The sequence below is a fragment of the Pantherophis guttatus genome, chromosome 17 (assembly GCF_059756535.1).
Source record: "Pantherophis guttatus breed Tessera chromosome 17, ASM5975653v1, whole genome shotgun sequence".
Taxonomy (NCBI): domain Eukaryota; kingdom Metazoa; phylum Chordata; class Lepidosauria; order Squamata; family Colubridae; genus Pantherophis; species Pantherophis guttatus.
The window spans coordinates 12,092,086-12,116,622 of NC_142079.1; the positions used below are offsets into that span (position 1 = coordinate 12,092,086).

The window sequence follows — 24,537 nt, forward strand, 5'->3', positions numbered from 1 at the left end:
TTTTACGACCTTTCTTGCCACAGTTAAAAAGCGAATCGCTGCGCTTGTGAAAGAACATAAACCCTCAAAAGCCCTGGTTGGCATTTTGGCTTATCCATGCGGTTGGTCTGTTTTGTGACCCTATTTGGGGGCAGGATCCAAGGCACCTCTAGAGTGGTGCATCTCTCGATCCAAAGGAAGGCCAAGTCCTAGACCAGGGATCTGCAACCTTAAACACTCAAAGAGCCATTTGGACCCGTTTCCCACAGAAAAGAAAACACCGGGAGCCACAAAACCCTTCCCGTGCCTGACTATTTCTTGAGCGGCCGCAAAACTAGCATCTGTAGTTGAATTAAACGTTCTGTTTTCTTCTGAAACTTTTCTTTTCTTGGATTTAGCCATGGTTGGCCTACCGGGAGTTGAAAAGCTTAATAAATCGCATGCCGGTGGGTATCACCCATTGGCGGTTGTAACGCATATTTTGAGCGACAGGGAGCCGCAGCAGAGGGATGAAAGAGCCACATGCGGCTCCAGAGCCGCGGGTTGCTGACCCCTCTCCTAGACATTGTTTTGAACCAAGACAACCAAGAGAATTCGCAGCTCACCTTGGCTAAGCTTGGAAACAGAAATGGTAAGTGAGTCGGCCCTGCCAATTTTGATCGAGAGGTGAGAAATCACACACGCTCCATCCTTTTTATTGCAGGTTTGAGAAGGGCTCTGCGGTTTTTTTGAACGGTGAGACTCAGGCCAGTTTGAGCACGGGAGCCTGAATTTGATGCACAAGAAAAACAATTTTGTAGAAAAATGAAGTGCAAGAGCCATCTCAAAGCTATTCCTCCAGCCATCATTCTCACATTTCTCTGGTTTCTTTTTCTTTTTCTTTTGATTATGATTTGGGGTTACTTGACTCCCCTTTGTCGGTTGTCAGAATTCAGCGAGTTAGAGGCAGGGATCGCCTGCAAAATGAAGGAAGTGGGAGAAAGGCCGATGAAGTTTGCATTAAAATAACCCATGTTTTGCTTGCTTTTCGAAGTCTCAAAAAAACATACCATATTTTTCGGAGTATAAGACACTCCGGGCAATAAGACGCACCTACCTTTTTTGGGGAGGAAAACAAGAAAAAAAAAATCTGCCTCTGCCTCCCAGCAATTTTCTTCCTTTCAGCAAACAGCCTGTTTCATTTTCATTTTCAGCACAACCTGATTAGCACAAGCAGCTGATTGTCGGTTGGATCAGCCTCCCAAAAATCAGCTGTTTCAGGCTGCAGGGATTGCCATAGCCTATTGCTGCCTCTGCGTGCCCCATTTTCCAGTGGGGTGGCGCATGGGCAGAGCTACATTCAGTGTATAAGACGCGCCCAAATTTTCATCCTCTTTTAGGGGGGAAAAAGTGTGTTTTATACTCCGAAAAATACAGTATGTTTGACAACGGAGTTCCCGCTTAGTTCTTTCTCTGAGATTCAGTAGAGAATCATAAGTCAGTCCGTAGAAGAAAACTTTGCTATTAACTCGGCGAACCTAATTTCTTTTGTTCTCTCCAAGTCATTTCGAAATGCATTTTAGGTTGAAGGTTACTTTTCTCTTTTTCTGCTGTCCTGGATCCCTCCTGAACTCCAGCTCCCGTTAGACCTACATCTTAGCAATCAATAAACATCTTAAGTTTAACGTGTGATGTCTTTCGCTTTATCCTTTGTTTGGCACGTCCAAGTTTGATAGGAACCTTGTTTGCATCACGTCAATCATCCTTGATTCGGGTTTTGGAATTCTGGAAAGCGATGAAAAAAAAAATGGACGCTGGATTTCCTCAAGGTGCAAGATAATTTACTCCAATATTTCACTTTTATTTCACTCGTGTGTTTTTTTTCCCCCCTTCGTGGCATCACCCTCCTGAACACCTACTTCCCACAGTACTGTCTAAAATGTCTATGCATATTTACCCATGTAATATGGCTACAGTATTATTATCCTTATTATCTTCTGTACTGCCCGCTCTTATTGGTATTATTATTAGTCTGCTTTGCATGTATACTGAGAGTTTCAGCACCAGAGACAAATTCCTTGTTTGTCTAATCACACTTTGTCAAATAAAAGCTGTTCTGTTCTGTTCTGTTCTGTTCTGTTCTGTTCTGTTCTGTTCTGTTCTGTTCTGTTCTATTCTAATCTATTCTAATCTGTTCTATTCCGTTCCATTCCATTCCATTCTCTATTCTCTATTCTCTTCTTTGATTCTATTCTGTTCTATTTTCTATTCTATTATTCTATTCTATTTTATATTTTCTATTCTATTCCTCTGTTCTATTTTCTTTTTTGGGGGAGGTAATTTTTTTTATTTTTAAACATATATCAATATCATCAATATCATTGCATGGACAGTGTGCCATCTGAGTATCATTCATTTTGATACAAAACCCATATTAATACAAATAAGAATTACTACATTAATCAAACGAACATGGTCTATTGTTTATATATATATATATATATATATATATATATATATATATATATATATATATATATATATGTTTTTCTTCTAGCCAGGTTTTCCCTACGTAACCAAGGTTTTTTTGGTAGCTCCAGCTCAGCAGAATCACATCCACTTGGTTACGTAGGGAAAACCTGGCTAGAAGAAAAACACACATAAACCCTACGAAGAAGTAAGAAAATTTATATATATATATATATATAATTTATTAATATCGGCGCATATTCCTTCATTTTTCAATTAATCAGTATTTACTACATCCTAATAGTCATAACACTGTTCTTGAGCGTATCTAATATCCTTTTTCAAAGTCTAATCTTAGACTCTGACGTTCACTTTAAATGTTATACAAAAATATGTATAACAATATTCTCCCTAATTCTAATTTTTTAATCTATTTAGTCTGTTCTAATTCTCAGTACATTATTATTATTTTTTAAAGAAATCCTTTTTATCCATCATCTCTCACCCTTTTGGAAACTTCCCTTCTCTTTTTTAATTTAGCACCCATATTCCTCCCTTACGTCCTCATCTACATCTTTCATTTTCCATCCAACCATTTTTTCCATCTCCGCTATTTTTGTCCACCCATGGGTCTATTTTCTATTTTATTCTACTCTACTCAACTCTACTCAACTCTACCCTACCCTACCCTACCATATTCTTATGTCTATTCTATTCTTATGTCTACTCTACTCTACTCTACTCTATTCCACTCCACTCCATTCCCTTCATCTCTACTCTATCCTACTCTACCCTACTCTACTGTACCCTACTCTACTCTATTCTTATGTCTATTCTATTCTTATGCCTACTCTACTCCACTCCACTCCACTTCATTCCCTTCTACTCTACCCTACTTTACTCTACTCTCCTTCCTTCTTCTCTGCTTCTACTTTTCTCATTCTTCTCCTTCTCCTTCTCCCTCTTCTGTTCCATTCCATTCCATTCGTTTGATTTCTCTGTTTCTTGCCAACCATCAAGAGTGTTGAAGACAGCCCATGCCAGTAGAGGAACTCAATAACATGCAGACATAAATATACACATTCAACCAATGAATAATAAAGTTAACTCTTTTAAACACAACGGCTCTAAACACCACCTAGGGTAAAGACTTGGCTCGTAAACCTTTTTATAAAAGAGGACTAGAAAAGTCTCAATGGATGACTTCTACAATTCGAAAGAGATTCAGGAACACGTCTAATATCCCTTGTCTCTAAAAAATAATAACATCTTGAGAAGACCTTAGCCAAGTTCGTAAGCTGAGACAGCCCCTGATCTTCTGTTGAAATAGGTGTGTCTTCTTAGTCATCTCTCTTCTCTTCATATACATGGCTGGAGGAAATGAGTCAAAAGAACCCTCTATATCAGGGGTCTCCAACCTTGGCAACTTTAAGCCTGGAGCAAAGCTGGCTGGAGAATTCTGAGAGTTGAAGTCCTCCAGGCTTAAAGTTGCCAAGGTTGGAGACCCCTGCTCTGTACGTTGCACTCAGGGTTTAATCTCAATATCCAAATAGCCAAGGAGCTACGATTATATCTGGCAGTTGGAACAGTTCTTCTTCTTTCTTGGATCTTCTGAAGGACACCTGAAGAGCTCTATCAAGAACTCCTGGATTCACTTGGTTCCAGGGGACTTCAGGAGCCGAGAAGTTAGAAACTGGAAGAATGTGTGGGGTTTTTTTTTGGCCTTTCCAGTTAATAATTCCAATCTGAATAATAATTCAGATTTTTGCCTTCAAATTCTTCACCACTTTTCTTTTATCATTCCTCCCCCTTTCCACCTTAGGCTGAAAGAACTTTGTCAGTTGCACAGATTGTAATTGAACAGTAGAGGGCATCTGGACTCTTTTTCCCCCCCTTGACTCAAAGACATGTCCATTTAGTCTCTTTGACGATAGCATGGAGTTGATTTGTCGTTATCTGGAAAAGACTTCTCACCCATCCACCAACCCAAACTTCAGATTATCAGACATCCATGGGATTTTTTGGCAATCTCCCATCTGCAGATAAAGTGGGTCTGCTCCAACTTGACTTTTTTGGACCACACCAAGGTTTAACGAGGAGTTACCATCTACTGTGTATGTATATATGTATGTACCGTGTACCATCTACTGTGTTTGGGATGTGGTGGCTCAGTGGCCAACTGCTTCAGTGACTCCAGCCAGCCACCTCGTTCTCTGCCGTCCCCTTCTTCTTTTGCCTACAAGTCCCTTGGACTGCAGGGCAATCAAACCAGTCGGTCCTAGAGGAAATCAACCCTGACTGCTCTTTAGAAGGCCAGATCCTGAAGAGGAAACTCAAACACTTTGGCCACCTAATGAGAAGGAAGGACTCACTGGAGAAGAGCCTAATGCTGGGAACGATTGAGGGCAAAAGAAGAAGGGGACAGCAGAGAACGAGGTGGCTGGATGGAATCACTGAAGCAATTGGCGTGAGATTAAATGGACTCCAGAGGATGGTAGAGGACAGGAAGGCCTGGAGGAACGTTATCCATGATGTCGTGATGGGTCAAGACACGACTTCACAACTAACAACAGCATCTATCTATCTATCTTGAAATGAATTAATCTTCTAGTTCAAAGTTGGACCATAAGGAAGGCTGAGTGCCAATGAATTGAGGCCTTTGAACTATGGTGCTGGATAAGACTCCTGCGAGTCCCTTGGACTGCAAGGTGATCCAACCGGTCAGTCCTAGAGGAGATCAACCCTGGCTGCTCTTTAGAAGGCCAGATCTTAAAGATGAAACTCAAATACTTCGGCCAACTAATGAGAAGGAAGGACTCCCTGGAGAAGAGCCTAATGCTGGGAACGATTGAGGGCAAAAGAAGAAGCAAGCTATAGCTGCTACTCCTAATTTGGGAGGAATGCCATCTTTTGACCAGAATTTGTAATCCTTTCCTTTGCAATGAGATGTTGAGGGTCTCAAGATCACTCAAGTTAGCATGATGACTGCAAACAGGAGCTTTGCCTTCTTGGTTAGCCTTACTCCAATATCCCATGGTTCCATTGGAAGATGTTATCTGTTTGAAAAGGGATGTCCTCTCATTCAGTTATGTCCAAATACAAGGTAGGAACCTTTTCCTCCAGATGTTGCTGAAGACTCAGCATTTTGTCAGGGTTCCGAAGGATGCCCTAAATCAATCAATCAATCAATAACTTTATTGCCATTGTACGTGTATACACAGTATACCCATACAACGAAATTCACTTAAGACCCAAAGACCAGGTCCAACACACATAACAATCCCCAAACACACTCCCACCCACCACAAATTCCCCACCCCTAAACCACCCAACATCCACACAACAGACCAACAGCTCACTGATGGTGGCCCTTTAGTTCATTGTTGAGTGCAATAAATGGGATAAAAAACTATTCAGAAGACGTGTGGTCTGAGTTTTAATTGTTCTGTATCTTCTGCCAGAAGGCAAGAGTCCAAAAAGATTGTAAACAGGATGGGAAGAGTCTCTGAGAACGTTGTGCAACTTTCTCAAACAGCAAGATTCGAAGATGTCGTCCAGGACTGGTAGCTGGAGTCCGATGATATTCTGGGCAGTATTAATGATTCTCTGTAGAGCTTTTTTGTCCGCTGCAGAGCTGCTCCCATACCATGCAGGAATGCCGTATGTCAGGACGCCCTCAATGGTGCTGTGATAGTAGGACAGAAGAAGATGCTGAGATAGATTTATCTTCCTGAGCATTCTCAGGAAGTACAGCCTCTTCTGTGCCTTCTTCACAAGCATGTTAGCATTCATAGTCCATGAGAGGTCCTTCAAGATCACTCCCCTCCGGCCGCTGTGGTTAACTCTGGGAGACAGCCTTGAGAGAGATATGTCTGGAATGTCCTTTTGTTTTTGGTTGCCATGCTGCTTCGCCGGTTTCCCATCCCCCTTGCCTATGGCAACTCGAGAGCAGGCCAGGGATGCATTGTGAGTCAACAGTCAGCTGTAATGGTATATGACAAAGACCTTGTGAGATGGGGGAAAAGATGCTACCAAGGAAAGAGTCCAATAAGAGACAGCATAGCCCAGAACTGCATAATAGGTGGAGAAAGATACTCAGAAGGGACCTTCCCTACTTTCTCAGGCTGTAAAGAGACGGTAGGTGGGAAAGACCTTGAGAGACAGAGCAAAGAGATGTAGTTATGGAATGGTCAGATGAAGAGACAGCATAGCCCTCAGATGCATAATGGGTGGAAAAAGAGGCCGAGAAGGTACCTTCCCTAGTTTCTTGGTCTGTAAATGAGAGGGCTGTAATGGTATGTGAGAAAGACCTTGGGAGACAAATAGAAGAGAAGCTCCTTAGGGAATGATAAGAGATAGCATAGCCCGCAGCTGCATAATGTGTGGAGTAAAACATTCAGAAGAGACCCTTCCTAGTCTCTTGGGCTGTAAAGGAGAGGGCTGTAATGGTATGTGAGAAAGACCTTGGGAGACAAGTAGAAGAGAATCTCTGTAGGGAATGATTAGATAAGAGACAGCATAGCCCACAGCTGTATAATGGGTGGAGAAAGAGGCTTAAGGTTTCTTCCTATGTTAGGAACACCACGGTAACCACCAAAGCAAGATCTTATGATGTTTGACTTGGGCCAGCTGACATTTGCTGTCATAAGTTGAGGACTACCTGTAGTTCAACAGGAGCAAGTGTCTACTGAAGGAATATTGTGACCTTACGGAAACGTCTGGTGGAACCGCAGCCAAGAAATATGGAGTAGCCCCAGAAGGACCTCTTGTGGCTGCAGGGACCGCTCTTTATCCAACCTACTGGGACATCCACGTCCATTTTACGTACCGAGCCTGGTACATAAGCTTTGGTAAGTACCTTCCATTTGTCTCCTGCGTTAGAGAACGTCACTGGCAAAAGGCCCACAAGAACCATGGCTGCAGAAAAATCCATATGCTTGAAATGTGGACAGAGGCTCTTGCATTGGCCGTCCATTCTTAAAAAAAATAGCAGTGGCAGGCGTGCAAGGAAAGATCTGAAATATTTCTTTTTCTTCTTTTGCTTTTAAAGCAGCTCACCTCACCTGACCCAAGCCAAACATAATCAGATCTTGCCTGTGGTGGTTACCGCGGTGTTCCCATATTTCTTTTTTTTTCCTTTTCCTTTCCCCCCACTTCTCCTTCAAGGGCCTGAAAGATTCGGCTTCCATCTTCCAAGAGTTCAGTTTTATACATTTAGCACACGAAGAGGTCTCTCTTCCCATCCTCCTCCTCCTCCTCCTCCTCCTCCTCCTCCTCCTCCTCCTCCTCCTCCTCCTCCTCCTCCTCCTTCTTCCAGTTGCTAGGCAGCTGCCTGATCACCCGGCGAGAAGAAGTTGTTGCAAATTGGGAAGGCAAGTTGATTGCAGTCTTCTTTTGTCAAAGGGGGGGTGGGGGTGGGGGAAAGGAGGAGGAGGAGGCAAGGAGGACCCCTTGATTGGAAGCGTCCAGCTAAACCCCTCTGAAATACCTTTCAAGGGGCATCCTTGGAGCTCACAAGGAGGGAAGCTTTCAAAGGTAGGTTTATGCTTGGGCCCATCTGGGTCCTGAACGCCAGAGAGGACCCCACACACACACACCTGTCCCCTTCTCCTACCATCCCATCCCTCTATCTCCTGGTAGGTTCTCCCCAAGAGAACCTGTTAAAGCTCTCCTGGGCCAGCTTTGGGCAGGGAGCAGAAGCCGAACCCCTTTCATCCAGCTGGCTCTTCCCCCACCCTCCTGGCCCACCTCCCCTTCCCCACGCTTCTATTTCCCTGCATTATGCTGCTGCTCTCTCTCTCTCTCTCTCTCTCTCCATCCATCCATCCACCCCACCCCACCGGCAGGTGGGCCTCCTCCGGGGCCTGATGCTTGGCTGGTGGAAGAGCTCCCCGCCAAGCCCAGGAAAGCCATCTTGGTCTGTGTGCGTGTGGGGTTCTGTGCACGGCAGAGGCGCGCGCCAAAGCGCTGCTGTGCCATAGGCTGTGGCGCCTGCTGCATGGCCAATGATGCTCCCTCCCTGCCTCCCCGCACAAGCGTCCCAAGAGCCTCTGGACAGCTCACAGGCGCACGGGGTGGGGGGGGGCTGCCGGCTCCTCTTCTTCTTCTGCTGCTGCTTTTTCTGCTTCCTCCTCTTCTTCCTCCTCCTCCCATCCTCCTCTTCTCCTCTCAGGACAGCGGGCACACAAGCCCAGTCCCAGGGGCTCGTTCCTCTAATTTTTTTATTTTTTTTTTCCAATTGTTTGGTTTTCTGTCCCCCCGTCTCTTCTTCCCCACTCTGGTCTGCAACCTCCCGTTTCTAGGAAAAGGCTGCATTTCTGAAGGTAAGGCAATCGAGAGATTTGGTTTTATTTTGCTGTTTGTTTGGGTTTTTTTGCTGATGGTCTGTTCCCATTTGGCTCCTTCTTCCTAAAAATAGATTTATCTGCTTAACTGGCTTAAGAGGGTCACCCACCCCTGGCGCCTCCCTTCCTCCCTCCCTCTCTCTCTCTCTCTCTCTCTCTCTCTGTATCTCTCTCTTTCTCTATATCTATCTATCTATCTATCTATCTATCTATCTATCTATCTATCTATCTATCTATCATCTATCTATCCTCCTCTCTTTCTCTCTCTCTCTCTCTCTCCCAGTCTCTCTGTCTCTCTCTTCTCTGTCTCTCTCTATCCATCTATCTATCCTCTCTTTCTCTCTCCTATCTATCTATCTATCTATCTATCTATCTATCTATCTATCTATCTATCTATCATCTCTCTCCTCTTTCTCTCTGTCTGTCTATCTATCTGTCTCTCTCTATCCATCTCCCTATCCTCTCTTTCTCTCTATCTATCTATCTATCTATCTATCTATCTATCTATCTATCTCTATCATCTCTCTCTCCTCTTTCTCTCTGTCTGTCTATCTGTCTATCTGCCTCTCTCTCTCTCTCTCTCTCTCTCTCTCTTTCTCTCCTCTGCCTCTATCTCCCTGTCTCTCCTCTCTCTCTCTTTTTAATTTATCTCTTCCCCCTCTAACCCCTTTTGCGGCTGACCAGCCACCCCACTGCAGGAGAGGCCATCCAGAGAGCAGCCAAACTTTCGCATTCTCCTGGAATGTAGCTGCTGGGGGTGGGGGGGGGGGTGCTTTGATGTCCTTCAAAAGCTTCCCAGATAAGGGGAGAGGAGGTTGGAAGAAACGGCCTCTCGTCTCTGAGGCCGACAGCATAAGATCTGCACCGGATTAAACCCTTTTGCTAGATTATTCCCACCCACCCCCCTTTCCTTCCCTCCCCCTCTTCTCTTGAGCTTCTCTGCCGTTTGGCCATTTGCTCTCCCTTCCTTCTCTCTGGGCCCCTCTCCTCCTGCCCACCCCCCCCCCTCTGTCCTCTCTTTGGGTGGATGCATTGGGAGGAGAGAAAGTACGTGCATCTTTTTTTAAAAAAGAAAGAGAGAGAGAGAGAGAGAAAAGAAAGGAAAAACCTGTGTCATCTCCCCCGGATATGATGTTGGCCTCTTTTGAAAGCTGATGTTGGAAAGCTGCTTTGCAGCCACGCTCTCAATGTCTGCTGCACCGAGGGGAAACTTTGTCATTCTGCTAATCGATATCTTTCTGCCCCCCCTCCTCACCTCTCCCCACCCCACCCGCTCCCCTCAATTCTCCAGTTTCACTTCCTTCCTCTTTGGTTTCATGGGATCCGTGGTTTTTCCAAACAGCCTTTCAGCCTTGAAATGCCTGCTCTCATTATGCCTCTTTCCCCCTCCCTCTCTCTCTTCCTCCCTCTCCCTTTTTCTCTCTCCCTCTCCTTCCCTCTTTCTTTCTCTCCCTCTCCCTTATGTCTCTCTCTCTCTCCTTTCCCCTCTCTCTCTCCCGCTCCCTTTCTCTCTCTCTCCCTCTCCCTTTCTCTGTCTCTGTCTCTCCCGGTCTCTCCCTCTTTCTCCCTCCCTCTTTCTCCCTCTCTCTCTCCCTCTCCCTTTCTCTCTCTCCCTCTCCCTTTTTGTCTCTCCCTCTCCCTTTTTCTCTCTCCCTCTCCTTCCCTCTTTCTTTCTCTCCCTCTCCCTTATGTCTCTCTCTCTCTCCTTTCCCCTCTCTCTCTCCCGCTCCCTTTCTCTCTCTCTCTCTCCCTTTCTCTGTCTCTGTCTCTCCCGGTCTCTCCCTCTTTCTCCCTCCCTCTTTCTCCCTCTCTCTCTCCCTCTCCCTTTCTCTCTCTCCCTCTCCCTTTTTGTCTCTCCCTCTCCTTCCCTCTTTCTTTCTCTCCCTCTCCCTTTCTCCCTCTCCGTCTCTGTCTCTGTCTCTCCCGCTCTCTTTCCGCCCTCTCTCTTCTTCCTCCCTCTTTCTCCCTCTCCCTCTCCCTCTCCCTTTTGTCTCTCCCTCTCCCTTTTTCTCTCTCCCTCTCCTTCCCCCTCTCTCCCTCTCCCTTTCTCTGTCTCTCCTTCTCTCTTTCCCATTGTCTCTCCCTCTCTCTTCCTCCCTCCCTCTTTCTCCCTCTCTCTCCCTCTCCCTTTTTCTCTTTCCCTCTCCTTCCCACCTCTCTCCCTTTCTCTGTGTCTCTCCCTCTCTCTTCCTCCATCCCTCCCTCTCTCCCTTTCTCTCTCTCCCTCCCCCTCTCTTTTTCTCTCCTTCTCTCTCTTCCTTCTCCCTCTCTTTCTCTTCCTCTCCTTCTCTCTCCCTCTACCCTTTCCCCTCATTCCCTCTCTCCCTTTCCTTCCTTCTCTCTCCCTCTCTCTCCGCCTGTCTCTCAGACCTGAAATGTTTAGGATGAAATTCACAGTGGGTTTTTTCCAAGTATCTCTTTGCCTTTTGCATCTTGGCTGCCTCTGAGTGGGGGTTGGGTGGTTGGGAGAAGGGATTCACCAAACCTCACTTTGAAGAGGATGCAATGGGAAACTCTCTTGCATTTCAAAGTTACCCCTCTCTGGGGTTTTTGCAAGCTGGTTCTGCAATGGGTTGCTTTCATCGGTGTGCAAATGCCCTTTGGGGAGCTTCTGAATGTGTGAAAGCGTCTACGTATTTGTGTGTGGGTACATGTATGTGTACATGTATTGGTATAGGTATAGGTATTGGTATAGTTGTTAAGGCACAAGGCTAGAAACCAGGTGTCCATGAGTTCTAGTCCTACCTTTGGCATGAAAGTCGTGTGGGTGACTTTGGGCCAATCACCAGGAGGCTATGAGTTCTAGTCCTGCCTTAACCATGAAAGCTAGCTGGGTGACTATATGTCAATCACCAGAAGACAGGGAGTTCTAGTCTCGCCTTAGACGTGAAAGTCGTGTGGGTGACTTTGGGCCAATCACCAGGAGATGGTGAGTTCTAGTCCTGCCTTAGCCATGAAAGCTAGCTAAATGACTATATGCCAATCACCAGGACTCTGTGACTTCTAGTCCTGCCTTTGGCATGAAATCCGGCTGGGTGACATTGGGCCAGTCCCTCTCTCTCTCAACCCAACCCGGTTCTTAAGTGAATTACGCCTGCTTTTATGAATTCTTTGCCCTGTTCGCTAAATGAATCACTTAACAGGCAAGCGAATCGTGTGGTCATTAAGCAAATCCAGCTTCCTCCCCACCAACCTTCAGGAAGGAAGGAAGGAAGGAAGGAAGGAAGGACAATAGCAATGGCACTTAGACATATATACTGCTTTATAATGCTTTCCAGCCCTCTCTAAGCGATTTACAGTGTCAGCCTCTTGCCCCCAACAATCTGGGTCCTCATTTTACCCACCTTGGAAGGCTGGAAGGCTAAGCCAACCTTGAGCCAATCAGAATTGAACTGCTGGCAGCCAGCAGAATTAAGACTGCAATACTGCATTCCAAACACTGTACCATCAACGGCTCATGGGCAGCTACAGAAAAATACATACATACAGTGGTGGGATTCAGCCAGTTCTCTCCGGATTGGGCGAACCTGTAGCTGCAACTGTGGGAGGTTCCGCCCATCCGCCCAGATCTAATGCGCGACTACTGCGCATGCACAGAAGGCCGTGCGCATGCACAGAGGTGGCGTGCGCAACCGAAGTGAGCGAGCGCATGCATGCGCTCATATTTGTGAACCGGTAGGGAAGGTAAGTGAATCCCACCTCTACACACACACACACACACACACACACACACACATACACATACACACATATATACATACCAGAGGTGGGTTTCAGCATGTTCTGACCAGTTCTGGAGAACCGGTAGTAAAAATTCTGACTGCCCCCCCCCCCCCAATCTATTCTCTGCCTCCCGAGTCCCAGCTGATCGGGAGGAGATGGGGATTTTGCAGTAACCTTCCCCTGGAGTGGGAAGGGAATGGAGATTTTACAGTATCCTTCCCCTGGAGTGGGAGGGAATGGAGATTTTACAGTATCCTTCCCCTGGAGTGGGGAGGGAATGGAGATTTTATAGTATCCTTCCCCTGGAGTGGGAAGGGAATGGAGATTTTACAGTATCCTTCCCCTGGAGTGGAGAGGAAATGGAAATTTTACAGTATCCTTCCCCTGGAGTGGGGAGGGAATGGAGATTTTACAGTATCCTTCCCCTGGAGTGGAGAGGAAATGGAAATTTTACAGTATCCTTCCCCTGGAGTGGGGAGGGAATGGAGATTTTACAGTATCCTTCCCCTGCCACACCCACCAAGCCATGTCACGCCTATCAAGCCACGCCCACAGAACCGGTAGTAAAAAATTTTGAAACCCACAACTGACACATACATACATCATACAGAAATAAGTGTTAGATGTCAATTAATCTGGGACCCTGTATTCCTTACCTCCCCCACCACTTTTTTTGGAAAACAAGATTCGTTCCGCGTTTGTTTTAACAACAGTTCACATTTGCTGTTGTTAAAACTCCGTTCATCTTAACATTTCTGTAACCCCATCAAGCGGTCCCCAAGAAGGGAAGTGCTGGAATCAATAAGCTAAGACCATTGCTAAGTAGCAACAACGAAGAGGAGCGGCTCCCTCTTCCAAAGGCATCCCCCGAGATAAAAGCCGTGACTCAGCCGGTCTACCTAGTAAATAAATATGTGGGCATCTTAATAAAATCGCTTCTACTGCAGCCCTGCGAGAACCATGCGGGCCTTATTCAGACATGCACGTACAATTATTGCTTGCTCGGATTGTCCATCAGGGAAGGCGGTCCGTGAGCGAAGGGGCGGCGGAGGAGAGCAGAGAATTTTAAGTGGGAGGTAGACCATCTCAGCTCTGTTTTGGCCTCTTAGGGTCTTCTCGGTCTTCAGAACCTTGGAGGTAGGAGCTAAGCAGACCCTGACCCGGTTAGGATCGGGATGAAAAAAAGACCAGCATTGTAGGAGGTCCAAAAGAAGAAGAAGAAAAAAAAGGAAAACGAAACGTGCTAAAAGCAAGCAGCGGGAATCTCTTTCCATCCCGTTGCCAAGGAAACCCTATGCATCCATGAAGTTAGCTTGACATGAAGGCGACTTTACTTTGTATAGCTTCAGCCTAAAATACGCCTAACAGAGATTTTTTTTAAAAAAAAAAAAAGAAAAGAAAGAAATTTGCTGTTGTTCAATCACTAAACCACGTCTGAGTTTTTGCGACCTCATGGACCATGGCACGCCATGTTTCCCTGTCCTCCACTATCTCCTGGAGGTTGTCCAAATCCATGTTCATGGCGTTGATGGCCGTATCTAACCATCTCCTCCTCTGCCAGTCCCCTTTCTCCTTTGGCCTTCCATCTTTCCCAACATCGGGGTCTTTTTTCCAAGGAGTTCTTTCTTCTCCTTAGGTGACCAAAATATTTGAGCTTGAGCTTCAGTAAATTAAATTAGAATAGAATAGAATAGAATAGAATAGAATAGAATAGAATAGAATAGAATAGAATAGAATAGAATAGAATAGATAGAAGAACAGAGTTGGAAGGGACCTTGGAGGTCTTCTAGTCCAATCCCCTGCTCAGGCAGGAAATCCTACACCACTTCAGACAAAGGGTTATCCAACATCATCTTAAAAATGTCCAGTGTTGGAGCATTCACAACTTCTGGAGGCAATTCGTTCCACTGATGAATTGAGATGGAGTGGGATGGAGATTTTACAGTATCTTTCCCCTGGAGTGGGGAGGGAATGGGGATTTTACAGTATCCTTCCCCCAGGAATGGGAAGGGAATGGGGATTTTGCAGTATCCTTCCGCTGCCACCAAGCCACACCCCACCCACCAAGCCACGCCCACAGAACTGGTAGTAAAAAAAATTGGATTTCATCACTGGCTTGAATCCATGTGTAGGAGAGTAGCGTAGCTTCTCAGGGAGGGGAACAGAGATGGTATTTAGCAAACTGGTAGTGGTGACTGCGGGTGGGCCCGCCCTCGCACACCCGCCCAGACATAATGCCATCCTATTTAGCCAAATTTTTGAGGCCAGGCGCATGCGTGGAAAGCCGGACACATGCGTGGAAGGCATGCGTGTGAAGTGAGCGTGCGTGTGTGGGGCGAACCGGTGGTAAGAATACCATGTTTCCCCGAAAATAAGACCCTGTCTTATATTTTTTTGAACCCCAAAATAAGCGTTTGGCCTTATTTTCGGGGAGGTCTTATTATTTTGGGGCGCATGGAGCAAGACGGGGCTCCTCTTGCCATCCTACCTGATTTCCAGCTCTGCGTTTAAATATTTTTGGGAAGGGCTTATTTTCGGGGGGAGGCTTATTATAGCGCATGTTCTCAAAAGCCCGACTGGCCTTATTATCAGGGGATGTCTTATTTTCGGGAAAGCAGGGTGTATGAAACCCACCCCAGAGGAGAACTCCTGAAGCTGAGGACAGATCTTGGTCCTCCAAGTTCTCCTAATCCAGAACCAAGCATAGGACTCGACCATATAATAATAATAATAATAATAATAATAATAATAATAATAATAATAATAATAATATGGAAGATTTAGAAGCTATGAAAAGGGCATCCGAACAACTAAATGGAACGGGCATCAAAGAAATAAATATAGGACTAAGGAATTGAACAGCTAATAATTTGCTGCTCTTTTGTGACTTCTTGAAGTTGGGGGGGGGGGGGAGAGAAAGATCTTGGATGGCTGCCAGAAGCTGAATTTCTACTCGGTTGGACAGGGTTTTTCTGGGGTTGTTTTTTTTGTTGTTGTTGTTTGAAATGTGGGGAAACGAAGAGGAATGGGCATCGCAGACAGGTGGCCAGACGATCCATTTATTCACCTGTGGTTCCTAAAGGGATGGACCGCAGTTTTGTTGGACAGCCAAGAGAAGTCTGTGATGAGTTGCTGTGCCTTCTATTGGGCCAGGCTGCTCGATTAAACTCCTTTGGCTGGAGAGACGGTGGCTGGGATCCAGTTGACTTGGGACCATGATCCGAGTGTAGACAACAAAAATTTATCATTACAGTCTTACTTCTAGGAGCAATGTGTGTGATCGCAGCTGTTTCTTCCTTTTAACTGCCAGTGGGGGTGTGAACCGATTGGGTGGGAGCTTGGCTGTGTTCTGATTGGGTAGAGGTGTGTTCTGATTGGTTGGGGGTTTGGCTGTGCTCTGATTGGATGGGGGTTGGCTGTGTTCTGATTGGCTGGGTGTGTGTTCTGTTTAGGTGGGGGCTTGGTTGTGCTCGGGTCAGTCTGAGTAGCAGGGGGATTTGAGCTGGTGAGCTGTGTTGCTGTTGTTTGGCTTCGTGTTCGTGGCCGTGCTATCTCTTCATGGTGGGTGTCAGTCTGCTTCATATATGGATTGGAGGGATTTAAGGTGGCTAATGATGCAGCTGTGGTCTGGCTTCTGGTCCGGGGTCGTGCTTCATCATCAGTGTGGGTTCGAGTCTGCTTTCTGCGTGGATGTGTGGTGACGACATCCTGTGTGGCTCTCGTGAGTGTGGGTCTGGTGTCATTCTTTGTGTTAGGGACTCGTTTGTCAATAAGGGCGGGTTTCCAAATGGCTGGTAGGCGGGAGGTATCATCTCGTTTATTCATGCTGTGTGGACGTTTTTCTATCTCGATGGCTTCTCTGATTATTCTGTTGTTAAAGTGTTCAGTTTTGGCGATAGTTCTGGTCTTTTTAAAGTCAATATCATGTCCTGTGGCTTTGAGGTGTTGGACCAGGGAAGAAGTTGGTTCTTCTTTTCTGAGTGAGTTCTTGTGTTCTTCAATGCGTGCACTTATTCTTCTGTTGGTTTGCCCGATGTATGTGGTGGGGCAGGCGGTGCATGGGATTTCATATACTCCTTGATTTTCTAACTCAATTTTGTCTTTGGGGTTTCTTAGGATGGTGGATATTTTTCGGTTTGTGCAGAATGCTGTCTTGATGTTGTGTTTGTGGAGGATCTTGCTGATTCTGTCTGTGGTGCCTTTTATGTATGGGAGGAGGGCTTTGCCGTTTTCTTGTTCTCTGTCTTGGATTTTAGTGGGGGTTTCTTTTTGGATTAGGTTGGTAATCTTATTTCTTTGGAATCCATTGGATGTTAGTACGTTAGTGAGAGTGTGTAGTTCGGTTTTTAGATGTTGTTCGTCAGCTAAGCGTTTTGTTCTGGAGATGAGTGTCTTGGCTACGGAGTTGATCTGTGCTGGGTGGTGGTGTGAGAGTGCGTGCAGATAGCGGTTTGTGTGTGTTTTCTTCTGGTAGATGGTGTGTCCTAGGGAGCCATTGGATTTTTTGTAGACTAAGACATCTAGGAAGGGAAGTTGGTTGTTCGCTTCTGTTTCCATGGTGAACTGTATTTTGGGGTGTAGGCTGTTGAGGTGTGTGGGGAAGTTGTCCAGTTTTCTCTTTCCCATGTGGCCAGATTATGAAGGTGTCGTCTACGTATCTGAGCCAGAGTTTGGGTTTGTGATCAGATTTTTCTAGAGCTTGGGTTTCGAAGTGTTCCATGTAGAGGTTAGCAATGACAGGTGAGAGGGGTGATCCCATGGGTGCTCCTTCTATTTGTTTGTATTTTTGTCCGTTATAGATGAAGTATGTGTTGGATAGGCAGTGGTTGGTCAGATCTAGGATGTGCTTGAGGGGGTTATATTTGTTTTGGATAGCTGTTAAGGCTTCTTTGATTGGCACTTGGGTGAAGAGGGATATGACATCGAAGCTCACGAGTAGGTTGCTGGGCTGTAAGTTTTGTTTCTTTATGATCTCTATGAACTGGAATGAGTTTTTTACATGTGAGTTGATGGATTCTGCATAGGGCTGTAGTTGTTTGGCGAGAAATTTGGCTAGGTTTTGTAGAGGTGAGCCTATGGAGCTGACTATGGGTCTAAGTGGGGTTCCTTCTTTGTGTATCTTGGGGAGACCATAGAGCTTAGGGCATCTGGATGATTTCTCTCTGGGAATGATTCTTTGCTGGATCTCTTCGCTGATGGGGGAGGCTTTTATTTTGGATCTTGTGGTTTTTTCCAGGTAGGTGGTGGGATCTGTATTTAGGGGTTTGTATGTGGAGTCTTGGAGTAGGTTGGTTAATTTGGTTTGATAGTCAGATGTGTTCATAACCACCGTGGCGTTTCCCTTGTCTGCTGGTAGGATTATTATGCTAGTGTCTTTTTTCAGGTTAAGTAGTGCTGTCTGTTCCTCTTTGGGTAAGTTGCTTTTGGGTGGCTTGCTGGTGCAGAGGATGTTGGTGATTTTGAGTCTGATTCTGTTAGCGTCATCGGGGTTGACTTTGGTCAGGCTGGTTTCAACTCCGCATATAATGGTTTCAGTGGGGATGCTTTTGGGAGCGACTGCAAAGTTGAATCCTTTGGAAAGGACATTGGTTTCAGCTTTGGTGAGGATCCTATCTGAGATGTTATGCACTGTTTGTTTCATGTGTGGCTGTGAGGGTGGAGGGGATTGTTTCTGGCGTTCTTGTAGTCTTCTTGTTAGTGTGTGTGTCTGTCTTGAAGGTGGTCTGTGTTTCGGCTCTCCAGACAGCGAGTTGTTTGGATTTGTCCCAAAGTGTGGGGTGGATCTTGTTGCTGAGTTTGAGGTGAAGTGTGAGGAGATCTTTGTTGATTTGGTCTAGGAGGAATCTTTTTGTGTGAAGTTCATTTCTGATTAGGGCCAATTCTGTTCTTTTCAGGATGCGTTTGGTGGCTGCAGAGTTGGAGTGGTATTTCAATTGGAAGCATGTGGGGATTAAATTTTGATCACGGCAGTTGCATAGGAATGCGAGGTCACATAAAATGGAAGCTCTTTGGACTTCAAGTTTTTCATAGGTCCTGGTCAGATGGTGGATATCCTCCCCGTAGAGGTACGATATTTGTTTTCTGAGGTTTTCGCGGGTGTTTGTATGTAGGTCTTTGGTTATTAGGGTTTTCTCCCGCGTAAAATTGGAGGTGTCTTGGCAACGTTTCGACGAAGTCTCATTCGTCATCTTCAGGCTGGTGTCTTCGGCTTCATGCTTCTAGGAGCAATCACGAAGCCGAAAACACCAGCCTGAAGATGACGAATGAGACTTCATCGAAACGTTGCCAAGACACCTCCTAGTATCACTAGTATCAAATAATAAATAACAACTAAAATCTATAAGACGTGTGGAGAAGACATGTGTTTGTGACGAATCCTCACTGCTGCTGCGCAGAATCTGGCCACCTGCGCTGTAGTTATGGACTGTTCATCCTTAAGCAGCCACTGACTCAGGGACAGCCTAACACAGTGATGGCGAACCTTTTCAGCACCGAGTGCCGAAACTGGAATGCACGTCTATGTGCGCATGTCAGAGACCCGAAACCCAAAGACCAGCTGGCTGGCGTGCGCATGCCTGTTTTTTGGCCGTTTTCTGGGCCATTTTCAGGCCATTTTCCAGGCCATTTTCAGGGCTGTTTTCAGGCTGTTTTTGGACACGAAAATAACCCAAAAGTGGCCTGAAAATGGCCCGAAAAACAGCCTGCAAACAGCCTGGATCCCAGTTGGAAAACAGCCTGAGAACGTCCCAGAAAATGGCCTGAAAAACAGCCTGAAAACAGACCGGATCCCAGCTGGAAAACAGCCTGAAAGCGGCCTGAAAATGGCTGAAAACAGCCTGGATCCCGGCTGGAAAACAGCTTGAAAACGGCCCAGAAAATGACTTGAAAAACAGCCTGAAAACAGACCGGATCCCAGCTGGAAAACAGCCTGAAAGCGGCCTGAAAATGGCTGAAAACAGCCTGGATCCCGGCTGGAAAACAGCCTGAAAACGGCCCAGAAAATGGCTTGAAAAACAGCCTGAAAACAGACCGGATCCCAGCTGGAAAACAGCCTGAAAGCGGCCTGAAAATGGCTGAAAACAGCCTGGATCCCGGCTGGAAAACAGCCTGAAAACGGCCCAGAAAATGGCTTGAAAAACAGCCTGAAAACAGACCGGATCCTGGCTGGAAAATGGCCTGAAAACAGCCTGAAAATGACTGAAAACAGCCTGGATCATGGCTGGAAAATGACCTGAAAACAGCCCAGAAAACAGACTGAAAAACAGCCTGAAAACAGCCCAGATCCCGGCTGGAAAACGGCCTGAAAACGGCCCCAAAAAAGGGCCTGGTTCTTGGCCATTTTCAGGCTGTTTTCCTGCGATCCGGTCTGCAAAGATCAGCTGGCTGATGTACATGTGCACGACGGAAACCTTAAGAGCAGCTGGTGATGATGTGCGTGCCCGCAGAGAGGACTTTGCGTGCCACCTCTGGCTCGCGTGCCGTAGGTTCGCCATCACGGGCCTAACGGCTTCTCTATCACTCCAACGCTCTCTATTCAATTCTGTTGTCGTAAATTTGCAAGGTAACCTGGTTACTCTTTCCGAGTGGAAAGGGGGTAGGAAACACAAAGAGTTTCTATATAAAGGGATGAACTGTGTTTGTTGACCTGCGCAGGTGGGACTTGAAGATAAGGCACATTTTTCCTCTGCCCACTGGCCATTGCTGAGTTGGAATACAATTGGTCCTCGACTTACAACAGTTTGTTTAGTTCCTTTAGTAACCATTTCAAAGTTTACAACGGCGCTAGAAAAAAAAGAGAGACTTAGAACCATTTTTCACCGTCGCGACTTTTACACGGTCACAGGATCAAAATTCAAAATGCTTGATAATTGGTTCATAGTTATGACAGTCACAGTGTCCCCGGGGGTGGTGGTGTCATGGGATCCCCTCTTGTGCCCTTCTGAGAAGCAAAGCCAATGGAGAAGCCCGATTTGCTTAACAACCAGGTTACTGACTTATCAACTTCAGCGATAGACTTAACTACCATGGTAAGAAAAGTCGTAAAAAGGGGGCAAAACTCGCTTCCCAAATGTCTCATTTAATGAGAGAAATTTGGGCTCCGTTGTGGTTGTAAATCGAGGACTACTTGGGCAGTCCCCAGCTAAGGACATCTGAGGCATGGAGAGGTCATATTTACGGATAGACTCCTATTACTAAAAATGGACAGAGGGTGTTCTCCTTCCTTGAGCCACAAACTGCTGAAGCTGTGCAATCTTTTATATATCTTCCCTTAAACAGTGTGTCGTCTGGGTACAAATATCTCTGTGTAACAACAGTCAAGATTTAGAGCAACGTTCATTGCTTTGATACTAATTCTCTGATCTTACAATTGTAGTATTGAACATAGTAAACCTATTCATTTTTCCCTCTTAACATAGAATAGAATAGAACAGAACAGAACAGAACAGAACTGAATGGGAGAAGAATAGAATAGAAGAAGAATAGAATAGAATAGAACTCTTTATTGGCCAAGTGTGATTGGACACACAAGGAATTTGTATTGGTGCATACGCTCTCGGTGTCAACGTTCTGACTGACGAACCCAACCGAAGCAGGCATGGTCGAGACGATCCAATCTCTGAATGCAAAATTTTATTGAGTACATCATTTCGGCACTGATGAGGGAAAAACCAGATATAGCTAATTCCCGTGCAAACCCATATAATTAAAAGTATAGGATTCTCCCACCCCTTATTAGTGTAGGTCACATTGTCCAATTGAGTGTCATTGTATTGTTATGAGAGCTGTGGTGGTGCAGTGGTTAGAATGCAGTACTGCAGGCTACTGCTGATCACTGGCTGCCAGCAGTTTGGCATTTCGGGTCTCACTGGCTCAAGGTTGACTCAGCCTTCCATCCTTCCGAAGTGGGTAAAATGAGGACTCAGATTGTTGGGGGCAATATGCTGACTCTGTATACTGCATAGGGAATGCTGTAAAGCACTGTGAAGCGGTATATAAGTCTAAGTGCTATTGCTATGAGAAAAACTCTCCGGTTTTGGCAAACACCTGCAGAAGTGTCCTTGGCTCCCACGGCTCGTCTTCTTGATGTCTGGAGCCTACATTCCAATTCACCCTTCCCTCCCTCCCCCCCCCCCCCCGGGTTCTTTGGCAAGCTGAGAAGCAATAATAGTTGCAACAGCATAAGTGTGCTTTGAAGTTGACAAAATGCTTATATGCCATGTCCTGGATAGAAGGAAGGGAACTACCGTTCCACCACCTTCACTGTTAATTTGGCACATTTGATCAAAAGTACAGCAACATGCCTCCTGGTTATTGACAAAGTAATGCTGCATCTGTCTTTAAAAGCTCCAGGAACCTTCTAATTCTCTAGCAGGCACGTAAGACCTTAATGCATTCCCCCCCCCCATATATTTTTTTTCCAGAGTTGCTATGACATCCATGAAGAAGCTTGCTGAGTTTATTCAAATGAGTGTCTTTTTTTCCCCCTTTTCTTTCTTTTTTGGTCTGCCAAACTCTCTTATCTCCATCCCTACTCTAAGCTCTGTAACCCCCATTTCTTGTCCAAGGAAGGAAGAAAGGAAGGAAGGAAGGAAGGAAGGAAGGAAGGAAGGAAGGAAGGAAGGAAGAAAAGAGAGAGAGAGAGAGAGAGAGAGAAAGAAAGAAAGAAAGAAAGAAAGAAAGGAAAGAAAGAAAGAAAGAAGGAAGGAAGGAAGGAAGGAAGGAAGGAAGGAAGGAAGGGAGGGGAAAATAATAGAATAGAATAGAAATAGAAGAGAAGAGAAGAGAAGAGAAGAGAAGAGAAGAGAAGAGAAGAGAATTCTTTATTGGCCAAGTGTGATTGGACACACAAGGAATTTGTCTTTAGTGCATATGCTCAGTGTACATAAAATAAAAGATACATTCACCAAGAATCATAAGGTGCAACACTTAATGATAGTCATAGGGTACAAATATGCAATCAAATCATACTAGGAAAAAATATCAATATAAATCGTAAGGATACCAGCAACAAGTTACAGTCATACTGTCATAAGTGGGAGGAGATGGGTGATGGGAACGATGAGAAGATGAGAAGATTAATAGTAGCGCAGACTTAGTAAATAGTTTGATAGTGTTGAGGGAATTACTTGTTTAGCAGAATGATGGCTTTCGGGGGAAAAACTGTCCTTGTGTCTAGTTGTTCTGGTGTGCAGTGCTCTATAGCGTCGTTTTGAGGGTAGGAGTTGAAACACTTTATGTCCAGGATGCGAGGGGTCTGTAGATATTTTCACAGCCCTCTTTTTGACTCGTGCAGTATACAGATCCTCCATGGAAGGCAGGTTGGTAGCCATGGTTTTTTCTGCCGTTCTAATTATCCTCTGAAGTCTGGGTCTGTCTTGCTGGGTTGCAGAACCAAATTGGATGTGATGTGAAATATAGAAACAATTGCCTTGTTTGAAAATTATCTTTTAATGACCTTTTTTTTTTTTTTTTTGGTTTAATAGATAGATTTGGTTTAATCCTTAATAAAACGATGCCTTTGCTGAAGGAGGAAATATTGTCGGCCTGCCGAAAATTGGAAGAAATTTGATCATGGCTAAGCATAAAATATCCATTTATTTGTAGACAAAATAGGGCTTCTTCTGCCCTTTAGAATCTTTATATTTGGCCTTTAGTCTTCTAAATCTTCTAAATAAGGAAGAGGAGAAATACTTTCTTTGAAGATATTTCGCTTCTCCTCCAAGAAGCTTCTTCAGTTCTGACTGAATGGTGGGGAATGGGAAGATCCTTTCATTGAAACCCTTCCATTCCCCCACCATCCAGTCAGAGCTGAAGAAGCTTCTCGGAGGAGAAGCGAAACGTCTTCAAAAAAAAAAAAACTAGAAAGCTCAGCTGCCACCTGAAAAAGCACCTTTGAGGCAATGATGGCAATTCGCTTGCGCCATTTCTGCGCATGTGGAGAGCGTATTTGATGACATCTGGGTGGGTGGGCGGAGCCTCCTGCCACCGCTACTACCAGTTTGTCTGAACTGGGGTGAACCTGTAGCAACCCACCACTGCTCTGAGGCGATTCTGTTTAAAAAGGAAGATGGCGCTGTAGGCTTCTTACTTTCCAGAAGGTTCTAGGTACACATAAACCAGGCTGTCTCCAGAAATGGAAAGTTCTGGAGAATTCCGGAACAGTCTCTTCATTCTCTGGACCATGTTAGTTTAACCAATCCGGGGTTCCTCTGAAACGGGACTTCCAAGGTCTCTTCCAGCTCTATCCTGATTGATTGAAGGAAGTCATTTTATGGTGTTGTGGATGAGTTCGTCGGTCCCTGAAATGGGATTGTCCCTGGAATGGTCTGGATTGGCTTTGAAGTTCTTCTGAAGGTTCTGTCTCCAGGTTTGGAGCATTTGGGATATGCTTAGATGACTCTTTTAGGTGCTTTTTGGATTCAGAGAATTCAAATGATCCATCCTTCCTCCCTCCCTCCCTTCATTCCTCACTCTCTATTCCTTCCCTCCCTCCTTCTCCGTCCCTCCCTTCCTCATCCCCTATCTCTCTTTCCCTCTGTCCCTCCCTCCCTTTGTTCTTTCCTTCCTTCCTCCCTCTCTCATCCTCTATTCCTTCCTTCCTTCCTCCCTCCCTCCCATTCTCATCTCCTTCCTTCCTCCTTCTCTCCCTCCATTCCTCATCCTCTATTCCTTCCTTCCTTCCTTCTCCTCCATCCCTCCCTTCCTCATCCCCTATCCCTCCCTTCCTCCGTTCCTCATCCTCTATTCCTTCCCTCCTTCCTTCTCCATCCCTCCCTTCCTCATCCCCTATCTCTCTCTCCCTCTGTCCCTCCCTCCCTCTGTTCTTTCCTTCCTTCCTCCCTCTCTCATCCTCTATTCCTTCCTTCCTTCCTCCCTCCCTCCTATTCTCATCTCCTTTCCTCCTTCCCTTCCTCCATCCCTCATCCTCTATTCCTTCCCTCCTTCCTTCTCCATCCCTCCCTTCCTCATCCCCTCTCTCTCTCCCTCTGTCCCTCCCTCCCTCTGTCCTTTCCTTCCTCCCTCCCTCCCTCCCTCCCTCATC

The 24,537-nt window shown here is 45.7% G+C and overlaps 1 protein-coding gene across 3 annotated transcripts in view; it reads left to right on the forward strand.

The window, feature by feature from the left end:
- The first annotated feature begins 8,483 nt into the window (after positions 1–8,483).
- RIMBP2 (RIMS binding protein 2) overlaps positions 8,484–24,537 on the forward strand; it is a 127,423-nt gene continuing 111,369 nt past the window's right edge. For 2 of the 3 annotated variants that reach the window (XM_087880593.1, XM_034406133.3), the window contains exon 1: positions 8,508–8,750. The gene's annotated coding sequence lies outside the window, so the exon portion shown is untranslated. Of the gene's footprint in view, positions 8,751–24,537 lie in introns of all 3 variants that reach the window. The other variant, XM_034406130.3, reaches the window with a different exon arrangement.